This window comes from Schistocerca piceifrons, chromosome 1 (assembly GCF_021461385.2).
Source record: "Schistocerca piceifrons isolate TAMUIC-IGC-003096 chromosome 1, iqSchPice1.1, whole genome shotgun sequence".
Taxonomy (NCBI): domain Eukaryota; kingdom Metazoa; phylum Arthropoda; class Insecta; order Orthoptera; family Acrididae; genus Schistocerca; species Schistocerca piceifrons.
Genome location: NC_060138.1, coordinates 1,058,639,207 through 1,058,658,859, shown reverse-complemented (window position 1 = coordinate 1,058,658,859; position 19,653 = coordinate 1,058,639,207). Strand labels below are relative to the sequence as shown.

General features: G+C 42.0%; 1 protein-coding gene and 2 non-coding genes across 3 annotated transcripts in view; 1 reads left to right on the top strand and 2 right to left on the bottom strand.

Annotated features, from left to right (window-relative positions):
- The window catches only part of LOC124796726, a 1,132,495-nt gene that overhangs the window by 755,669 nt on the left and 357,173 nt on the right, over nucleotides 1–19,653 (top strand). The window lies entirely within an intron of this gene.
- On the bottom strand, nucleotides 12,895–12,966 carry Trnap-ugg. Its single transcript has one exon. It is a non-coding gene; the product is annotated as a tRNA-Pro (tRNA).
- Nucleotides 18,655–18,726, bottom strand: Trnap-ugg. The gene has a single exon. It is a non-coding gene; the product is annotated as a tRNA-Pro (tRNA).

The following is a 19,653-nucleotide window of genomic DNA, read 5'->3' as shown; positions in this document are numbered from 1 at the left end:
AGGTTTTAAAATTGTGTTCCTGGAGCCACCCTGTAGCAATTCTGGACGAGCGGGACGTCGCATTGTCCGGTTGGAATTTCCCAAGTCCGTCGGAATGCACAATGGGCATGAATGGATGCAGGTGATCAGACAGGATGCTTACATATGTGTCACCTGTCAGAGTCGTATGTAGACGAATCAGGGATTCCGTATCACGGAACTGCACATGCCACACATCATTACAGAGCCTCCAATAGCTTGAACAGTCCACTGCTGACATGCCAGTTCTATGGATTTATGAGGTTTTCTCCATACTCTTACACAACCCATCCGTTCGATACCATTTGAAACGAGACTCGTCCGACCAGGCAACATGTTTCCAGTCATTAATAGTTCAATGACAGTGTTGACGGGCCCAAGCGAGGGGTAAAGCTCTGTGTCGTGCAGTCATCAAGGGTACACGAGTGTGCTTCCGCCTCCGAAGGCCCATATTGATGATGTTTTGCTGAATGGTTCGCACGCTGACACTTGTTGATGGCGCAGCACTGAAATCTGTAGCAATTTGCTGAAGGGTTGCACTTCTGTCACGTTGAACAATTCTCTTCAGCCGGTGTTGGTCCCGTTCTTGCAGGATCTTTTTCCGGCCGCGGCGATACTGGAGATTTGATGTTTTACCGGATTCCTGATATTCACGGTCCACTCGTGAAATCCTCACTTCATCGCTACCTAGGAGATGCTGTGTCCCATCGCTCGTGTGCCGACTATGACAGCACGTTCAAACTCACTTAAATCTTGATAACCTGCCATTGAAGCAGTGACTGATTCAACAACTGCGCCAGACACTGGTCTTATTTAGGCGTTCCGACCGCAGAGCCATATTCTGTCTGTTTACATATCTCTGTATTTGAATACGCATGCGTGTACCAGTTTCTTTGGAGCTTCAGTGTATACGCACCACACTGAATAAGGTAACATACCAGATGGTCTTACAAAAATAAACTGTTCATAATGGCATTTTTAATGTCATGCAGCCGGCCGAAGTGGCCGTGCGGTTCTAGGCGCTGCAGTCTGGAACCGCAAGACCACTACGGTCGCAGGTTCGAATCCTGCCTCGGGCATGGATGTGTGTGATGTCTTTAGGTTAGTTAGGTTTAACTAGTTCTAAGTTCTAGGGGACTAATGACCTTAGAAGTTGAGTCCCATAGTGCTCAGAGCCATTTAATGTCATGCACACAGTTTCGACAACTTACTTTAATGTAATGTGTATTTCATCAGGAGAAATAGCGCAAGACTAAATTTGTATCCTATTTAGTCAGAGTAGATGATACTATTTGCTACCCTCACGAGAAACCAAAGCTTAACTATGTTTGATATTTAAAGCAATGAACGGGTGCACATAGCGCTTTTCTGGGCTTTAAATGAAGATAAGCCACAATAAAATCCCTTTCAGAAACGCTCGTGATTGCACCTGGAAGTGGAACAGAAACGTGAGGTGTTCATCGGGTGTCGCACCGCAAATCTCATTACCTCAGTGAGAACTGCGCCTTACTGTGTTAAAACCAGGGCCCGGCCATTGCGTGCCGAGCTTCACGTGTGCAGGCTGTACAGGCGGCGTGCGGACCAAAGACCGGTCTGTCTCGGCTTTTCTCGGAAGTGGCCGAGAAGAGCGCGACATTATTTTCATTGAGTACTGCGATGTGGCTTTTTTCAGGCGACACAACTGTCTTCATATCTGCAGAATGGCTGCTTTCCCTCCGCTATTTTTTCGTGGTATGAAGTTCGTTCACACGTCTAGTGCCTGTTTGCATCGAAAAAGGCGGCTAGCGATCTGTCGTCAGAAGCCTTAACACATGAATGGGAATGAGACAAGAGAAGGATGAGAATTCCCAGTAAATATTAAGCAGCCACATATCTACAGGTACTGCACATCTCCTGCGAAACGACAATGCAATCCCTTGCAGAATGAATTTAAAGATTCAATTGACAATCGATCGACAGAGGGGATTTATTGTTCTGTACATCAGGAAGCACTTTTCCTAAATTTACAGGTATGCACAGGGTTGCCATATCTAACTGGGACCTCGTTCGGATGCTCTGAGATGGGGGTGTAAAAATGAAGTAAAAAATTTATTCAATATAGTATGTTTTATTTAGAACACAACTACACGGAATTTGTTGTGGCAGAAGTATTTGGTATACCATATTTGCCAGAAGCTCTCACCTTTTTCAGCAAGTCTTTTTTCCCTTTTACACATTTATAAAACCCCATGCAGGTCAGCTTGCAGTTAAACTGGTACTGTAAGGTTGATACCACAGTCCCTGGCAGCAGCCAATTTCTTTCATCAATCCACTGGGCCGACATCAGCGAAACTAATACTTCCACAGTGGCGTTGTGTGCGGGAATGGAAGTCTAAACACTCCGCGGAAAAACCACTTTTTTCCACCGAGTGTTTAGACTTCCATTCTTTCAAGTCATGCTTAGTTTCTAAAGAACTCTTCAGATACATATACTTCTGAAAACAACTGTCGCCTAAAATCTTCAATAATAATAGCATTTTCAATCATCACCAAATCTAGGGTTTCAGATAGCGTCGTTCAATCAAAAACTTGATATTTATTAAAAGAAACAGCCCATCTAAGTAATGAAATGCTATGATATAGAAAGCCATTTCTGCTTCCTCATATTTCGAAATAAAATTAATTATTTCTTGGCTAGTGTTCTCATTCTTTAATTTGTTCAAATTCACCTTGGTTTGCATGCCAATAAACCTAGCAGTCTTCTTTTCATTCAGACATCTTCGAGTGTCGATTAATATAGTTTATTTTAACGACTGAGACTTTATTCTTGTCACGCTTTATATTTTTTTCAAACAGAGCCAGGTGTGACGGCAGAAACACGAAGTAAATTTCACTGATCGTGCTACTGAAAAATCTCAACTTATTTCAGATGGCCTGTCTTCGGCGTCAATAAATTGTTTCAATGTAATCCAAGCTTAAGGATTCTATCAACTGCGAACATTAACAACAGCAATCTTATTTTTGAGATAGAAGAGTCTGATGACTGACATCAACGTATAAGCAGAACTCTCTCAGCTTTTCTGTCCTTATCGTGTATATTGAAAAGTAATTAAATATTTTCGTGACGATTATTTCAATGTCTACACTTGCGACTACAGCAGCCCTGATAACTCAGGCTGCATTTACGTGTCGCGCTAACAGATGGCGTTACTTCGGTACTTGAGTGGAGCTCGTAACAGTATTTTACAAAATCGGGACAAAATTGGGTCTTATTGGGATGTCGGGACAAGAAAGTCCATACCGGTGACGGTTCTGATATACCGGGACAGATGGCAACCAAAGGAATGCAGCACTTGAAGAAATTGGTGGAACAAATAGTGAAGTTTCTGAAGTCACACATTTATTTCAGTGTCAGTTGCAACAATTTTCGGTGGAATTGTACGAAACGTATGGAGAGTTAAGTCATATTACTGCAAAGCATGTTGATTAAGTCGAGAGGCATACTTTTAACGATTTTTCGATTTAGAATTCTTCGCTATTTTTGAATTTATGAAGGAAAAAATGAGTGCAGTAACGAAAATTGGAACATCTGGAATGCATTGCAGACCTCGCATTTTAAATGGGCCTGACTGCACACTCCGGTAGTAAGACATAGCAAGATGAGAAATAACTTCTGATTTGATGGGAATGCATATAAAAAGGAAATCGCGTTGTAGAAGGGACACATTCTGTCAAACACAGTCCATTTCCCTAGGTTCAGTGGCATTAAAGAAAATGTAAAGTCTTAAGAATTCATTGTTGCCTTGAAAGAATTACAAGGAGAGGTTCTTAAATATTTCGAGGACACTGCCAATCTGTTTTCGAGACCGTATGCCGTTTCAGTTGAAAGCGCCCCTTGCATGTGCAGTTAATCGCAAGGTAATTCCTGTTTAAAAGACAAATCCCTTTAACGTTAACACTGCCCAGGACATCGACATTGCTTTCCTCAAGTAAAGTTTCCAAGTCTGCTGAGGCTGCAAAAGTGCTACAATATTTCGTTAAAATACGTGTGTTTCCTGTAATGAAACTAAATAAGTCAAGATTACGTGGCAAACTGAGTGCGAAAATCTGTGAAGCTGTCTGCGTCTGTCTGTATGTCGACAGTCTGTACCAGATAAAAATTATATTATGTCTTTGGCATGCCAAAAATAATTAAATGATACTGAAAATTAGTTTCGTTGTGGACTATACTGTTGAGAAATGTGAAACATAACACCAAGTCGTATGCAGTGCAACTGTATTTCCATTTAAATGCGATGCCTTTTTAGTATCCCCTGTTCCTCCTCCTCTGGCTCCAACAACGTGGCCAGGCGGTGGGCGAATGGTGACAGACAAGGTGAGCGCTATAGCACTTCGTTCGTGAGTCGAATTCCTGGTCATCCCTGTAATAAAACTTTCATGAAAGATTATACTTCTTTATGAGGAGGCTGTGAGTAAATTTACATTTTTCAGCGTCAAATATGCAGCTGGCTTACTGTGTGACAGTTGGCAGCGTTAATATGAAAAGTTATGAGACATTTTCGGTTACTTTCCTGATTTTATCGATGACTTATGGCAAAAACTGTTCTATGATTTCCTAGGAGGTGCCTCACGAACTAAGCACTTTTGCTGGTTTAATTTCATATTGGAACACCCGGACAGTTGATTACTTCCTAGTTCCGGCTCGTGCGATTACGTCCAAATTCCGTACCTTGTTACGTTTTTGTACATGGACTTAGCAGTTTCTCGTCTGAATTTTTTGAGCACTCACACCAGATGGCACGAGCTTCTTTCTAAGCATCGATCAAATTGTGCGCTATCCTCCAGCAGGGAATCCTTTTTCACCGTTAAATATTGATGCAAAATCGAATGTACTGTAGTCTTCGCAAAGCTCGAGGATTGCTCTATCTCACGGTAATGCACATGCGGATCCTGTTTAGCAATATTGTGCAGAGCATGGATGATTCTTGGAGCGAGAACCTATTTTGATCTATCTTCCGAAAATACATTGCTGACGGGAGAAAGACAATGGCGAAATTCTGTAGAGAAATTTTGAACAATCACTTCTGAAACTGATGCAATACAAAGAGAAGAACTAAGTGTATCGAAGCTTCAGTGTTAAGTTACGCCTTTAGAAAAAATAGCAAGAAATCATACAACGAAAACCTTCAGTGAAATTTCTATTTTTTCCATCACACTGTGTCTTTAAACGCACACTGTAAACAAGCCACTCCGGCTAATTCTGAGTTACCATTATTTTAATAATGAAAAAGATCAAATTTCAAAATAATAGCAATGTAACCTCTCAACAGCGTTATCTGTCTTTTTTCCCCCATCAGTCTTGTGACTGGTTTGATGTGGCCCTCCACGACTTCCTTTCCTGTGCCAACCTCTTTACATCAGAACTGCACTTGACCCATTGTCCCCAATTATTTGTTGAACATATTCCAGTCTTTGTATTTCCTTACAGTATTTACTCTCTAGAGCACCATCTAGTACGATGGTTACTATTCCTTGATGTCTTAGGAAATGTCCTGCCATCCTGCCCCTCCTCCTTGTCTGTCTTGCTTGCCTACCAGAGCCACGACCAGGACGTGGATGGTTCAAATGGCTCTGAGCACTATGCGACTCAACTTCTGAGGTCATCAGTCGCCTAGAACTTAGAACTAATTAAACCTAACTAACCCAAGGCCATCCCACACATCCATGCCCGAGGCACCCAGGACGTGGAACGGAGGATGGTAGATTACATTTTGTTGTCGATGTGACTTCGTCGTTTCTTACGTTTAAAAGTTGCTAATCTCCCCACTGAACAGAACAGCCATGTACCCAGTACAGTATGTGTAGCTGAGTGCAACATTGTACGCGACCTGTAGTCACAAAATTTCAATTATCACTTTGAAAAAAATAATGTAATGTCAGAAGGAGAAAACCGCTGCGCAATCTTTCTTGGTTGCAGATTGTAAAATGATGAGCAAAAACATTATGTCCGTCTGCTTAAAATGTGACGGTCTACCTTTAGAGTGATGCAGTACAGCATCATTCTCTGTACAATGGAGTCGTCAATTCCTTGATAGGTTGCCATAGGTACGTGGCACCATCTCTCTACACTCATAGGAGGGGCCTTCAGTAAATAATACAACATATTTTTTTCTAAAAGTAGGTTGGTATTATTAAGGGTTGCAAAACACTTTATTATATAACACTCTTCTCGCTACAAAACTATTTTTCAACATAATCTCCGCTCAATGCAACGGCCTTACGCCACCTTACAGGGAGGGCTTGAAAGCCCGCATGGTATCACTCTACAGGTCGACGTCGGAGCCAAAGTCATGCTCCATCATAATCACCTCCTCATTCACGTTCTGCTTCCAAAGGAATGTATCCTTGAAACAGATGGAAGTCGGAGGGTGCGAGATCCAGGGCGTAGGGTGGATAAGGAAGAACAGACAAATGTAGTCTTGTGAGCTAATCTCGTCGGCATAGAGAGACGCCCTGTAGTGCAGCGAAGTGTTCGATTTTGAACCGCTGATCACCTCGAACGTGAGTGTCCGCGCATTCCAGCATTTCAAGAGTAACAGCTGTGTGCGGCCGCCCAGCACGTGGCAGATCGGACAGGTCTGCGAGACCTAGTTCCGGTGATGAAAGACTCCTCGCCCAACGACTCACCGTGCTTTTGTTCACTGCTAGGTCTCCGTAGACAATCTGCAAGCGCCTATCAATATCTGATATCTCTGGTTTTCTGCCAAAAGAAACTCAATAGCAGCTTCTGCTTGAAACGCTCCTTTACAGACACGACTTTGAAGGCTACGTGTAGCACAGCCACCTATCGGAATGCTATGCAACTATAGCGGCTGAAGCGGGAATATTCAACGATGTTCCGCGACCAATTTTGCATTTTTTGAACCGAAACTGGAGGAGAAAAAAAGTGTTGGATTACTTATTGAACACCTCTCGCATAATACGTACATACTTACGTACATATTGGCGATCACAGACTGAAAATCATCTGCCGACCTTAAAATGTTCCTCCTTAGATGGAGATCTTGTGCACTTTGGATCCATTTCTCATGGACATGGACACCCAGCTGCTGAAGGTCCTTCCAATTGGACAGATACCATCAGGTTTCCCTGTAAGCACAGCTTTGGCATGGCAAGTGTCTAGCCTTCTGCTAGGCATATTCTCAGCGCCCTCATTTTTTGCCTAATGTTCGATTATTTCATCAGATCGGAAGGTTCTTGGTTCATTCACATTTCCAGGTGTTCTCTTCGCGCTTTGGTCCAATGATCTTTCGAAACATTTTCCGTTCAAGAATAAACAGGTTAATCATTTTCTTTAGTGCTTAAGGTTTCTGTCCCACGTAACAACACTGATACCATCAATGCATTACAGGCTTAAAGCCTGATATTAATTGACAGATTTTTAATGACGTCATCTGCGTCTGAATGGTTTGCTAACGCGGAGCTGGCGCCTGATGCGCCCCAAAAGTGTTCCGCCAGTTTCCGAGCAGGCGAAACTGATGGCTAAGAAATCAGCTTGAGTACTGTACCATGCTAAAACCACTGTGGCACGATTGTGGCCTTGTGGCACGGACATTTACGCTCTTGGAAGATGCCATCGGTGTTGTTGAAAACATCAAGCATGAAGGGATTCAGGGGATGTTCAATAATGTCGAGATAGTGCAGAGCTGCCATGGCGCCTTCGAATGCTAACACAGGTCACACGGGAGCCCACAGCATAATACTGATCCTACCGACCTCTGGCCGTGGCGTGGTGCATCTCTCAAGCAGCCGAATGACGGCGTATACGAACACAGCCGTCGATCTGTTTCATCCAACAAGGCGACACGTTTCCACTGATCAACTGTCTAATCCCAATGTTCCCTCCCGTCTCGATTTCAATCGCAATTGACAATGTCATGCGGTGAACATGGGAACACGTAAAGCCCCTTCTTCAGCAAAGTCTTCAGAGTAATGTGCTCTAGAACACTTGTTGCCTTTACTAACTTTGTAGTTGCCAGATCTGCCACAGATCGCCGCCTACCCTTCTTTACAGAGCGGGTACCTTCCGTTCTCCAAGTTCCGTGACGAGGCATGGACGTCTACATGACTACTCTGCAGTTCTCACTTAAGTGTGTGGCAGGGGGCGGGGGGCATTGAACCACTTTGAGATACATTATGTTCACTCTCCGACAGCGACCGGGAAAAGCGAGCACTTAAATTTGTCTCTGCGAGCTCTGATTTAGTTTATTTCAAGCATCATTTCTCCCTGTTCTCCCTGTGTAAGAAGACAAGAAAATATATTCGCATCCGGGGAAAAAGTTTGTGATTGAAATTTCATAAAAAGATCTGGCAGCAACGAAAACGCCTTTTTTATTATTGCCACCCCAACACGCCTATCATATCAATGACGCTCTCTGTTCTGTTTTGCGATAATGCAAATCGAGCTGCCCTGCTTTGAACTTTTTCGATGTTCTCCGTCATTCCTGTCTGGTAAGGATCCGATAACGCACAACAATAATCCAGAAGAGGACGAACAAGGGTCGTGTGGGCAGCCTCTTTAGCAGACCTGATGTATCTTCTAACAATAAGTGTACTACCAATAAAACGCAGTGGTCTTTGGTTCACCTTCCGCGTAACGTCTATATGCCCGTACCAGTTTAATTTTTTCGTAATTTTGATCGCTAGATATTTAGTTGAACTCAAAGTCTTCAGATTTGTTTGACTTATCGTGTAACCGAAATTTTTACCGATTCATTTTAGTACTTCTGTGAATGACCTCGCACGTTTCGTTATTCGAAGTCAATTGCCACATTTGGTACCGTACGAATATCTTGTCTAAATCATTTTGCAATTGGTTTCGACCTTCTGATGATTTTACTAGATGGCAAACAGTCTAAGAAGGCTGCTCAGATGGTCTACTAACCGTTTATACACCTTCTTGCCTATTTGTAGTTTCACCGTTCTCAGTCATTTCCCGCAGACGCTCACGACAGTAGCACGCGAGCTGTCGACCAGGTTCACCTGTTGAAAGATGCTCTTCCCAGGCGCCGAGTCATAATAATTTTCCCGTTGTCGAAGTCGCTTATGTCTGTGGATTCCCTATTTGCGGCCCGGATCGTCACTAGAATGCCAGCATTTCTGCCAAAGGAGGAGGATCCGGTTTCTTACTTGTTTTCGGCGTACGGCCTGCCCTTCTGTGAAAATCAGAACTTGGTGGCAGTGATTCCTCTTCAGCCAGCAGGGGGACAGTGAAGGACGACGATGATAAACGCCAGTAACGACCAGCCACGCAACAGGGCGATTGCGGCGGCAGTGACGCCCTGGTCGGCTGTTCCTCCGCTACATCTGTGGAATGCTAGCCTGCTGTTGGTTTCTTTATGGCTCGCGCGAGGACCGGTTTTCTCAAGTCGCCCGCTGTTAGTGGCTCGGACGCCCGTAGATTCCTGGTCCTATATTTAGAGTACCGGACCGCTAGCGAGTAACGACTCCTGATTGGTGGTTCCATTGAGAGCTACAGACGCAGCCGAATGCAATTGTAGGTTCATCGAACGCATAAATCGATACGCAGCTTCCGAAATAACTCACCGTCATTCCACCTCCACAGACATGCGTTTCGCTTTAAGCCGCTCTCTAAGTCACTGCCTTCCTACTTACAACGCATAGCAAGCATTTCTGTATTTTCTTCAATGTAAAATTTCGTTTCAGAGATGAGCTGTCGCGATGCATTCACGCAAAGTAACACAATCACTCTATCAGGTGTTTATTCTCTGATAAGCACATCTAAGTTGAAAGGAGTGTGGTACTGTATGACCATCATTTTATCCTGTGTCTACTACATTTACAGATAGTGCGTGAAAAAAAAAGTCTGTAAGCCCGAACTCGTCAATTTTATCAACTTGTGATTGTTGGTATGGCCTTCAGTGCGAAGTCTTGGTTCACGCAGCTCTCCACGCTACTCTGTCCTGCGCAAGTCTCTTCATCTCTAGGTAACTACTGCGCCTACATCCATTTCAAAGTGATTGCTAAATTCTGTTGGTTTCCCTTTACAATATTTACGCTCTGCATCAATCATTACAATAAAATTTAAAGTCAAAGACGTAATCTTCCTGCAGCGAGTACATCTCACACAGCGTACTGCGTAAATTTCGTGATTAACTATTTTAAAAATTGATGTACGACTCATTCATGTTTCAACTCTTGTCCTAACGGTTGTCTTGAACGCTTGTTATCTCTCTCTCTTATCAACCTCCGGATGGGACGGTCACCATACCATATATGGGAATGAATTAACTAAAAATATTGAGGATTTCATTCTATTTTATAAAGAAGAAGACTAACTAATATCGTGGTCTACTAATTGTAAGTATCTTATGCGATTTCAGGCAGCTTGAAGTGTTTGGTTTTGCGACGTTACTAGCGCACGCCATTAGCGTAATATCATTTCCAAATTACTAGGTACATTATTCGAGCCTGTAGTGTATACATTTAACGAAGTCTGACTACAACGTTATCTTCATGCAAAGCTGATTTCTTTGCATCAAACCTAATAATTATACTTTGAGGCATCACCAAGCCCACATTTTCCAGTTACGACTAATGGCTTTGAGAGTCAAAGTTACGACGAGAAAAACACACATATGACACTAAAGACAATCTTATGCCATATTACTGAGGTCAGCGACAAAATGCTTTCTTTTTCGTCGTCTATGTCATGTGTCCCACCACTAAAACCATCACTTTTGAACAGATGCTTCATTTTCTCTTCGTTTTATTTTCTGGGATACATTACACCTGCATTACCAAATCGACGATTCCTTGGTGCCACAGACTGTGTCCATCAACCTACGCCTCCTTTTAGTCAAGTTGAACCATTGTGCACAGTTCGACTGAGTATCTCCTCGTTAGTTACTCGACTTCTTCATCTAATCTTCAGCATTCCTCTGTAGCACCACACTTCAAAAACTCTGGTTTCTTCTGGTCTGAATTGTTTATCGTCTACGTTTCGCTTCCGTAATAGGTTACACTTCACACACTGTCAGAAACACTTGCTAACACTTAAGTTTGTATTCGATATCAGCAAATTTTTCCTTTTCAGAAATGCTTTTTTGGTATTATCATTCTGTATATTACATCTTCTGTACGTCGACCATCACCAGGTATTTTGCTGCCCAAATAGGGAAACTCATCTACTACTGTTAATGTATCATTTCCTAAGCCAGTTCGCTCAGTATAACCTGGTTTGTTACCGTTAGTTTCGAATAACATGCTAGTGTGACGGCGATGCTTCCGGAATTTGAATAGGAATCCCTGGAGGGAAGGCGAAGTTCTTTTCAACAATCACTGAGAAATTTTAGAGAACCGGCATTTGAATCTGACTGCAGAGCGACTCTAATACCGCCAACATAAATTTCGCGTAGGGACCACGAAGATAAGATACGACAAGTTAGGGCTCATATGGAGGCATATAGACTGTAATTTTTCCCTCGCTCTATTTGTGATTGGAACAAAAAAGCAGACGACTAGTGATGGTACAGGGTACCCTCCGTAACGTATCGGACGGTGGCTTGCGGAGTATGTAGGTTGCAAAAGATATGTCTGGCGGGAATTAATATGTTTAGAGGCTCTTCTTGGAACTACATTTTAGCGCTTATAAAGGATCCACAGTGATGAATCACACCGAAGAATCGTTCGTACGAGATAGATAAGGAAGGAAGATTGGGATTTTGTCGCGATCTAAGACATTTCAGATGAGTATATAAAACTACTGGCCGGATAAGGATAGAGAAGGCTGTGTGTAGTCTTGTTTAAAAGTAGGCATCGCCTCAGTAGCCTTATTAAAACTACAGAAATTCTAAATCACGAAGACTTCTAAATCACGAAGACTTGGTGCGGCTTTTACCGCACCTCTCGATGACGAGCCAAATGTCTTTTTTTTTATTATTTTTTCACCTTCTTCGGACCGCGCGATCTATTGCGCCTTGCAACGGTTCTCGCGGCTCGCCCCGTCGGATGTTCGAGTGCTCGCTCGGGCTTGGATGTGTGTGTTGTCCTTAGCGTAAATTAGTTCAAGTTAGAGTAAGTAGTGTGTAAGCGTAGGGGCGGATGGCCTCAGCAATTTGGTCCCATAGGAACTTACACCTTGTTCGGCCTACCCGGAAGACAGTTGTTCACAGTCTACCCGGTATATGAATTGCATTTACTGGGGTTTTTCCTGTGAATCTGTCTGGCATCTTCTTTCCCTACTACTAAACTTACGACACGGTTTGAGCACAAGTCCCTCCAATTGGTTATCTCTAAATATTTGACATGGTTTAATTTCTGTGATCCTTCGGTAGTCGCGCTATAAGACGCTACCAGGTCTTTGGCCTTATTAAGTGCATTGCAGTTACTTGCTCGTTCTGTACAGTATATTTATTTTATACTACGAATATATTTTACAAAATTTTCCCATTGGTGAACTTTCAAGCTGTTTAAATTTTAAAGGGGAAGCGGAGATACTTTCAAGTGAGATCCTCCAAAGTTCTGATTTCACACTCTAAGAGTAATCATACGAGACTCAAATGGAACGCTACTCGTACAACTGAAAGATACCATGTGGAGCAGAGGCCGATGCTTTACTCAGTTCACTGAAACTACATCATTTTGAGGGCAATATAATCAAAATACACTGAGTGAAATTCATGAAATTGAAGAATGTTAGCGGTTTGGCGTTGATAGAACCATTAGACAATTCGTCGATTAGAATATGTTATTCAATATTTTGCCGGTTCTTCATCAGCTATGCGGTTTTTGCTTTGCAAACGTACAAATATGAAAGATACCAAAGTTCATGAGTATATTCTTCTGTTGTTAGGCGGTTAGGACAAATAAAAGTAAGGGCTCAGCCGGGATTTGAACCCGGGACCTCCTGCACCCAAAGCAGGAATCATACCCCTAGACCACTGAGCCACCTGTGAAGAGTGTTCGAGTATGAAGGAAGACGTTAGCTTTCACAGCAGGTGAGGCGACCTAGTTGTATACTTAGCAACCTTGATGCACTCCCTCGCTGTGAACAGGACGCCGACTCAACAGCACACGCACGAAACGATAAACATGGTCCTTTTCTTGTTGTCCGTTATGCAATAACCAAGTACCAACCAAAGCCCAATTTTTTACTGCTGTCTCATTTTTTTCTGTCTCAGGTCATCAGCCACCATCGTCACATTATTTCTTACGATTTAGGAAAGAAGGAAGATTAAATTGACAACACCTTTTGTATTTCATTGGCTTCGGAATGCAACTTCAACGTAGGACGAACTGGAACAGAACCTAACTACCGAGAAAACTACTGCACTGTCTGAAAGATGGCCCAGCACCTTCAGTCCGAAGGCAGGATGATTGCAGGTTAATGTTACGTCCGCGCCGGGATATGAGGGAAATAAGGGCGCAACGTCCCTTAAAATCGATCGTGATTTTTTTCAAGGAACCATCCTGGCATTCGTCTGAGTGACCTAAATCTTGAATGTCAGTAATAGACTGTTGCACGCAAGTCCAGCGCCTTAAGGAATGCGCCACCCAACCCGGTATTTGACAACGCTCTCATATCTGTACGATACAATATCAATACCACCTTCAGCAAATTTTACAATGATTTGCACTGCATTGGTATAGAGTTTTATTTATAGATTAAAAATGTTATGTAGATACAAAGCAAACAAACTGATGTAGTAAAATATTCCCATTTTCTGTCGATTGATAAAGTTCTTTTTTCTTTTTTAGTGTATTCCTTGGAAGTTTTCGTTTGCTGACTTTTACTCAGCGTGAATTCAATTATTATTTACCGTATGTAAAGTTTAATGAGTTAACGAAATTCCACTTGAAAACATACTAAGAAAGATAAAGCTTTAAAAACGAGTTACTAGTTACTCGCGTATGGATTAATCGAAGCGATGTTACTTGTGATACATTTAAGAAAAAAGAAACAAGTGTAAAAGAAGCATCAAATAAAAAAAGTGGTTTCATAAGTTTCCTCTTCAAGACATGGTAGATAAGATAAAGGTTTAAAGGGCGCATTTCCAGTCGCTAATGTAGCGTAAAATTAGGCGTTTCATTGTGACATACTGCATATTAAGAAAAGCAAAACATGTATAGGAGAAGAACAACAAAAGAGTTAGTAAAGAGGTATAAGGTAAACCTAACAGAATAAAAGTAATGTGTTATTATCTACCTTTGAAAATTCCATAGCCTTTTTCGCAGTAACTGGTGGCATATTTGAAAATGAGCACGATATGAGGGAGAGCACATAATTTATGTGGTCACACGTAGTTTTAAAGCAACTGATATTAGTCAAGGAAAAACTACTGGTAGAGAGCGAGAAACGTACAGAAAATATCATACATTTGAGTATTTTAATACTCAAAAGTTATACGAAAGACTTGACTTCGTGTTCACTCCTTTTGTTTGCACAAACTGGACGTGTAGGAGATAAGGATTTGTTGCATTGCATTAAAATTTTACACATTGTAAGCTGTGTGTAGCGTAAAAGCAAGGGTTCAAGAGGATGCTTCCTTAAGCATGTAATCATTGATTATCTGCATTAAAGATAAACCGATCTATCATAAATCAACACAATTTACGAATACCATTTCCATCTTATATCTCAATAAGTTTCAAGATCACTCCGCAGCACATATAGTAAACAGCGGTCGCCGAAACTGCAGTTATTGATCTATCTTTCTGCTTCTGAAACCTAATTTCGTGCTAAGAGAGGATACTTATTTACAATTTTTTGTAGTTGCAAAGTTAATTCAGTGAGTGGCCTCAGATGCATAAGAATGTTCAGGGACAATATGGTGGCGCTGCAGTTTGATACTGTACCACGGACAAATACAACGAAATGGCGGGCTTCAAGGGGAAATTATCCTGAAATAAGTTCATTAATAAATATATTATTTTAGAAACAGTATAGATGACTTAGAAGCACACGCAGGTTCTTAAAGCAATACAAATAAGCGCTAATTTCAGAATAAGTCATCGGAACACTGTAACCTCCCTACAAAATAAAAATAAATATTATGGATAATGATTCTAATTTTTGTGTAACCTTAAAACAAAATTCTCTCTCATTTGTTAGCTCCCTACAAAATTCTCTCTCATTTAATCTAAGCTCAAAATTCATTGACATTTAGCGTAACCTCACAACAGTAAAAATTATAATTATGTCGCTCACATTCAGTATAACATCCGAATAAAAAAAATAAATTCAGTAACCTGGTAATAAAACAATGTAACAAACCTCTCAAATTGACGCTCACTTATGACTTTTCAATAATTCACTGTGAATTTAACCTGGTAAATTTTGGACGACAGCAGTGCTGCGTCATGGCCCTGAAAGATCTAACCTGGTAAATTTTGGACGACAGCAGTGCTGCGTCATGGTCCTGAAAGATCATTCCGAATAAAAAAAGGAAAAATTCTTACCTCAATGAAGTCGCCGGATATATCTGCTCTTACAATAAATTTTTCCGGCACAGCCTTGTGCAATGCTGGCCGACCTATCTGTCATTTATGAAAGGGAGCAACTGATTTTTCTATTGCAATAATCGGGATGATCATGGATGGGAGAAATTAGTAAATTCTTTAAATTGAAATGAATGGTTGTTAAAAGTTACTTTTTATGAGGAAGATTATTATTACGAGAGTTTTTAAAACATTTACATGCGACTTGACATAACATTAATACAAATGCGCGAGGCTGCTTTTTACCTTGTACAATAATACTCAGGCTCCGGCATCGCTGCACCGCGACCGGCCAGCCAACACGATACCGGATACACCATACCAGACCAGAGCAGACTCCAGACTAGCAACAACTTACTGCTACAGCTACACAGTTCCTACTGCAGTCAACACTGCTCTCTGGTCAGAGACCTTGCATATCGCAGGCAGCGCATGAGCAATACATCGAAATTACATCTGCTCGGACCTCTTACATAAAATTACATCTGCTCGGACCTATTACAACACTTAGTACATAACGTTTAATAAGACAGCAACTCTATTACAATACAGGAATACTTTGAATCTATAGCACGACGAATTAAAAAGATAGCATTATCACTATTATCAGCTTCCATGTAGTCAAAATGGAGCAGCATACGAGTCTGCATTTCTCTAAGAGGAAGAATACTGCCGCAAGCCTGAACAACGAGTCATCATCGCGAGTAAGCCGTGCAGAAATTTAGCAAACAATTCCAAAATAGCCTAACCAGTTCAGCTAAGTTTCACCACGGTAAGTAGTTGAAAAACTCAGACGCAGATTCTTCATCATTTGCAAACTAGCTCAGATCGACGCCAGGCAAGCCCAGTCTTCCTATCAAGGCCAAACTCTCATCAGTACCAGAACAGAACACACTAAGACGCACAAAAACAATTAGTCACTTCTAAACCGCGAAAGCTTCTCTTTGATTGACAGACAAACCGACCTCCCACAATTACGGAAGTGTCTCAGAAAACAAGCAATAAGATTGACCAAACAGCTTATTTCGATCAATCGAATCTCAGTACAGTAGAGACGCGTGAAGTACTGCAAAGATAACTGTTACGATCAACTAAAAGTAAAATATAGTAGACAAAAATGACAATGCCGATTGAACAGGCTACTTTCAACTTCACTGATCTTGTTTCTTTTTTTCCCTAGTGTGAGGGTTGTGATATTCGCTATTTTTGGCTTCATTAAAACAGCAAATAGTTAATACTTTCAGCCAGACGGCAAATACTTGTTTATAAAGAATGATTAATGTATAATAAGGCGTCGCATAGCGACGGTGGAATTTCCTAAACAAAGTAATTCGTCTCTTTTGGCGGCAACATAAACAGAAGAATACGGATAGATGTGCGATCCTTCACTATTTTGTTCGCTGGAGAACAATTGGAGCCTTGAGCGCTAAACACTTTTACTGTTTTTCATAAGTAACACGGACGCAGATTTGTGGCGGCCCGATCTAATTTTTTATTAAATGTATAAAAACGTCTTCCGTCTAGGTTTGAGTGAAGTGTAAAAAGAAGAACTGTTATAACTTATCGCGACGACGCGCGAGCGACTCAAGAGATCAATGGCTATATTAAAGAGCGCTCAATGCACATGAAACGGACATAAAAATCTGCTGTCATTGTAGTACTAAGCATAAGGTACGATGTATGTTTTAGTTATAATAAATATTTGTTCTCGAAATATTGAATCATTTAGCAGTGCTCATTCCTATCATCTCCTCAGTATTATTTTCATTTTAATTATGCATTTTGCTAAGATTACAGACACCAAGATCAGCAGTCCAATGTGAGTGTTACATTGGCAAAAGGAAAACTGATTTATCGTCTTCTTGCATCAGCTGTAATATTGAATCTCCATTTTGTGTGATGTTACAGTTGTTTTTGCGCCCTTAAGAACTTTCTGGTCCCTTAGGAAATTGTTTTGTCATAACAATAACTTCACGACCCGGTATGATCGTATCTACGATCATGAAGTAATTAGAAAGCAATTTCTTAATCAATAGCACGCTAGCTGTGACTGCTTCAAGCGACGCGAAACTGCAAGTAAGGACTAGTCACATTTCATAATGCAATATTTTATGACAATGGTCAATCCATGATTCTTACGCCAATTGTGACTGATAAAACAGTACGCGAAATCTCAATTTCCAACTTTTCCATTGAATAACAAAATCACTTTTATTTTGTTACATCACACTTGGCGCCCGAACAGGGAAAAATTGTTAGGTATCGCTGTTACATCACAGGGTGTATGGTGATGGCGGGTGTTGGGGGCGGGCTGCACTTGTTATACGTTGGGTAAATGTTCTTGAAGTCGTTGTCTAGGGGAGTCTACGAAAGGTGTTGACTCCTCGTAGTTTCTGTACCGCTTTGTCCTCATACTCCGCAAGCCACTTGACGGCGTGTGACGGATGGTACTTCTGGTATCACTAAATCATCCCCCCTACCCTGTTCCACTCATGAATGGTGCATGGAAAGAGCGACTGTCGGTAAACTTCTGTATTCGTTCAAATTTCTCTAATTTTCTCGTCGTGGTCATTTCGCGAGATGTATGTGGCGGGACTCTTCCCGGAAAGTACTCTCGAAATCTCAATAGTAAACCTCTCCGTGATTCACAACGCCTCTCTTGTAGCGTCTGCCACTAGGGTTTGTTGAGCATCTCTGTAAGGCTCCTGCGCCGACCACAAGATCCCGTGACGAAACGCGCCGCTCGTAGTTGGATCTTCTCTTTCTCTTTTCTCTCCCCCTCCCTTAGATTAAGATTAGAACACTCAAGGATCAGTCGAATGCTCTTTCCGTAAGTCAATATATTATTTTTTTTATGTTTGGCGAAGATTGCGTGTGCGGTCATGGCGAGAATCCAAAACGAAGCTGTTCAGTACAGTTAGGTCACGAAAATGATCTATCAGGATGACGAGAGCGGAAAGTGTGATCTTTTCCTATGTTCTGTTTGTATGAGCTAACATTCTTTTACAAGGAGCCTATATTTCGCTGGTTTCTCCGTATGTGAAGCAGCGCTCTAGAAAGTAAGCGACCAACGCACTGAGATTAGTGAAATATTGGGGGTAAGATCAATGCACCAACCGATTCATCTTCACAAAATGAGGGCTCAGCCGGGATTTGAACCCGGGACCTCCTGCACCCAAAGCAGGAATCATACCCCTAGACCACTGAGCCCAGTACGAGATATAAATCGCTATCAGAGTACAGACGTTAACGGCAGCTATGACAACATTCCTGCTGCTCGCATGCCTGGCTGGCTTTGTGAGTCACGAAGCAGACAATCGCTCCATTCGGGAAGCTGCTTCACGGACCAGCACACGTGCGCTAGTGCTTATATTGTGGCCCTTTCTTGTAGCACGCGATGTCCTAGCAACACTTTCGTCACTGCTGGAAATATATTGCGCACCATCAGATGAACTGCAAAACAGAGCGTAAGGCCACAGACAGAGACATGCAGAGTGAAACGCGTTTCGCTGTCAAAAGGACAATTCAGCAATAATATCGAAAGCTCTCACAAAACCCAAAGAAGTTCTGGTTATCTTCAAAGGCTGTTGGTGCCACCAAAGTTAGTGTCCAGACACTCGTGGGAAAGACAAGGACTGAAGCTGAGGGTATCAAAGCAAAAGTAGAAATGCAGAATTGGTTTAAAATGTTCATTTACAAAAGAAAACTCTGGAGTGTTGTCCCAATGTAAATTTCACACCGCTGCAAAGAAGAATGAAATAGATATTAGTCCCTGCGGGAGCGAGAATGGCTGCATTTGTTAAAATCGGGCCGGCCGGTGTGGCCGAGCGGTTCTAGGCGCTTCAGTCTGGAACCGCGCTACCGCTACGATCGCAGGTTCAAACCTCCCTCGGACAACCGGCCGCAGTGGCCGAGCGGTTCTAAGCGCTTCAGTCCGGAACCGCGCGACTGCTACTAGAGCGCAGGTTCGAATCCTGCCTCGGGCATGGATGTGTGTGATGTCCTTAGGTTTAAGTAGTTCTAAGTTCTAGGGGACTGATGACCTAAGATGTTAAGTCCCATAGTTCTCAGAGTCATTTGAACCATTTTTGCCTCGGACATGGATGTGTGTAATGTCCTTAGGTTAGTTAGGTTTAC